The sequence below is a fragment of the Papio anubis genome, chromosome 12, assembly GCF_008728515.1.
Source record: "Papio anubis isolate 15944 chromosome 12, Panubis1.0, whole genome shotgun sequence".
In the NCBI taxonomy this organism is placed as follows: Eukaryota; Metazoa; Chordata; class Mammalia; order Primates; family Cercopithecidae; genus Papio; species Papio anubis.
In genome coordinates this window covers 78,597,043-78,600,772 of record NC_044987.1, presented here as the reverse complement: position 1 = coordinate 78,600,772, position 3,730 = coordinate 78,597,043, and the positions used below count along the sequence as shown (strand labels likewise).

Sequence of the window (3,730 nt, the reverse complement as noted above, 5' to 3'; positions counted from 1 at the left end):
TTTTTTTTTTTGAGACGGAGTCTTGCTATGTCACCCAGGCTGGAGTGCAGTGGCCAGGGCTCAGCTCACTGCAAGCTCCGCCTCCCGGGTTTACACCATTCTCCTGCCTCAGCCTCCTGAATAGCTGGGACTACAGGTGCCCGCCACCACACCCGGCTAGTTTTTTTTGTATTTTTTAGTAGAGATGGGGTTTTACCATGTTAGCCAGGATGGTCTCGATCTCCTGACCTCGTGATCCGCCCGTCTCGGCCTCCCAAAGTGCTGGGATTACAGGCTTGAGACTGATTCACTTTTTTAACATTATTTTTAAAAAACCATTATGACCACTAATTGAAAACCTATATGACTTGCCATAAATAGAAGAGACATTAAAATGCATGACTATTACATTTAAAACCCAATATTCCTCCAAGTGACTCCTAAGATCATCTCTCAGACCACTGGGGACACTTGGGGACACCTGGGGAGGAAGCACTAATGGCTTTTCTGACACTTTAGGTACCTGCAGGCCTTCCAGGAAGAAGCTTGGGGGCAGACAGCCTTTATGCCTCTCTGGCCCTCCTCTCCTGCCTACAATAGTGCCACTCAGCAATATGCAATGTAAAGGCTTCAAGGAACTTGGTTACCACCAGCCTGGGGCTTCAATGGCTCACTCTCAATCCCTGGGCATGATGCATCCACTCAGGGGCTGGTGGCAGCCTAGCCAGAGGCTTCTTTTGCTCTCTGGTTTCTGGAGCGACAACCCACTGGAGGTATGTCCAATCCCTGCCAGAGTAATGGACAAGTCTCCACTGTCTCCAGTGATGCCAGCAGAAACTGCAGGGGCAGGAGGTGGAGTGGGTGTGGATCCCAGCATGGCTCCTGGGTTTCTGCCAGGAAGGTATTCTGAGGATAGCAATCTGTGAATTCCACCACTCATGCTCCTGAACCCGCACCAGCTCTTCATTAGAAAACCAAGACTTGATTAAACAGTTGCAGGCATAGTGGACTTGTCATCATCTTTTGAGGTCTCAGCCTCTTCTCACTGCATTTACCCATTTGCTCTGAGCTTCATAAAGCCAAAACTGGCTAGACCTTCTTCCTTTGCACCTGCCTGTAGCCATGTCATTGTGACTCCACCATGTTCAAGGTACGCCTGGTCCAGGGCTCCATCCTGAAGAATGTGTTGGAGGCCCTCAAGGACCTCATCAGTGAGGCCTGTCGGGACATTAGCTCAAGCAGCTGAATGTGCACAGCATAGACTCATCCTGCATCTCCTCGGGGCAACTCACCCACTGCTCCAAGGGCTTCAATACGTGCTGCTGCGACTGCAACCTGGCCATAGGCATGAACCTCACCAGTATGTTCAAAATACTATACTGTGCTGGCAATGAAGATGTCATGACATTAGGAGCTGAAGATAATGCAGACACCTTAGCCACTAGTATTTGAAGCACTAAATCAGGAGAAAGTTTCAGATTATAAAATGAAGCTAATGGATTTGGATGCTGAACAACTTGGAATTCCACAACAAGAGTACAGCTGTGTAGTAAAGATGCCTGCTGGTGAATTTGCATGCATATGCCGAAATCTCAGTCATACTGGAGATGCTGTAGTAATTTCCTGTGCAAAAGATGGAGTGAAATTTTCTGCAACTGGAGAACTTGCAAATAGAAACATTAAGTTGTCACAAATAAGTAATGTTGATAAAGAGAAGGAAGCTGTTACCATAGAGATGAAAGAACTAGTTCAGTTAACTTTTGCACTGATGTACCTGAACTTCTTCACAAAAGCCATTCCATGCTCTTCTACAGTGACACTCGATATGTCTGCAGATGTACCCCTTATAGAGTATAACATTGCTAATATGGGACTTTTCTTTTTTTTTTTTTTTTTTTTTTTTGAAACTGAGGCTCACTCTGTCACTCAGGTTGGAGTGCTTTGGCGCGATCTCGGCTCACTGCAACCTCCGCCTCCCAAGTTCAAGCGATTCTCCTGCCTCAGCCTCCCAAGCAGCTGGGACTATAGGCATGTGCCACCATGCCCAACTAATTTTGTATTTTTAGTAGAGACAGGATTTCGCCATGTTGGTCAGGCTGGTCTTGAACTCCTGACCTCAGGTGATCCATCCTCCTCGGCCTCCCAAAGTGTTCAGATTACAGGCATAAGCCACCATGCCCGGGCAATATGGGACATTTAAAGTAAATACTACTTGCCTCCCAATATTGAAAATGAAGAAAGATCTTAGGCATTCTTAAAATTCAAGAAAATAAAACTAAGCTCTTTCAGAACTGCTTCTGAGATTCCAGTATACAATAAAGTCTTTTCTGTCACCAAATTTATGCTTCTGAGTACATATGTAAGTATAACTTTCTGTAAATAACCTATTTTTCTCTATTCTCTATAATTTCTTTTTTTAAAATCATACTTTAAGTTCTGGGATACTTGTGCAGAACATGCAGGTTTGTTACGTAGGTATACATGTGGCATGGTGGTTTGCTGCACCCATCAACCCGTCATCTAGATTTTAAACCATGCAAGCATTAGGTATTTGTCCTAATGCTCTCTCTCTGCTTCCCCCAACCCCCCAACAGGCCCCACTGTGTGATGTTCCCCTCCCTGTGTCCATGTATTCTCATTGTTCAACTCCCACTTATGAGTGAGAACATGTGGTGTTTGCTTTCCTCTTCCCGTGTTAGTTTCCTTAGGATAATGGTTTCCAGCTTCATCCATGTCCCTGCAAAGGACAAGAACTCATCCATTTTTATGTCTGCATAGTATTCCATGGTGTATATGTGCCACATTATCTTTATCCAGTCTATCACTGGTGGGCATTCGGGTTGGTTCCAAGTCTTTGCTATTGTAAACAGTGCTGCAATAAACATATGTGTGCATGTGTCTTTATAGTAGAATGATTTATAATCCTTTGGGTATATACCCAGTAATGGGATTGCTGGGTCAAATGGTATTTCTGGTTCTAGATACTTGAGGAATTGCCACATTGTCTTCCACAATGGATGAACTAATTTACACTCCCACCAACAGTGTAAAAGCTTTCCTATTTCTCCATATCCTCTCCAGCATCTGTTGTTTCCTGACTTTTTAATGATCGCCATTTTAACTGGCATGAGACGGTATCTCACTGTGGTTTTGATTTGCATTTCTCTAATGACCACAGATGATGAGCTTTTTTTCATATGTTTTTTGGCCACATAAATGTCTTCTTTTGAGAAGTGTCTGTTCATATCCTTTGCCCACTTTTTGATGGGGTTGTTGTTTTTTCTTGTAAATTTGTTTAAGTCCCTTGTAGATTCTGGATATTAGACCTTTGTCAGAAGGATAGATTGCAAAATTTTCTTCCATTCTGTAGGTTGCCTGTGTGCTCTGATAATAGTTTCTTTTGCTGTGCAGAAGCTCTTTAGTTTAATTAGATCCCGTTTTTCAATTTCGGCTTTGTTTGCAATTGCTTAGGATGTTTTAGTCATGAAGTCTTTGCCTATGCCTATATCCCGAATGGTATTGCCTGGGTTTTCTTCTAGGGTTTTTATGGTTTGGGGTTTTACGTTTAAGTCTTTAATTCATCTTGAGTTAACTTTTGTATGAGGGTGTAAGGAAAGGGTCCAGTTTCCGTTTTCTGCACGTGACTAGCCAGTTTTCCCAGCACCATTTATTAAGTAGGGAATCCTTTCCCCATTGCTTGTTTTTGTCAGGTTTGTTGAAGACCAGTTGGTTGTAGATGTGCAGTGTTGTT

At 43.4% G+C, this 3,730-nt stretch overlaps 1 pseudogene; it reads left to right on the top strand.

The window, feature by feature from the left end:
• The first annotated feature begins 227 nt into the window (after window positions 1–227).
• LOC101026746 lies at window positions 228–2,445 on the top strand (annotated as a pseudogene).
• Window positions 2,446–3,730: the final 1,285 nt, after the last annotated feature.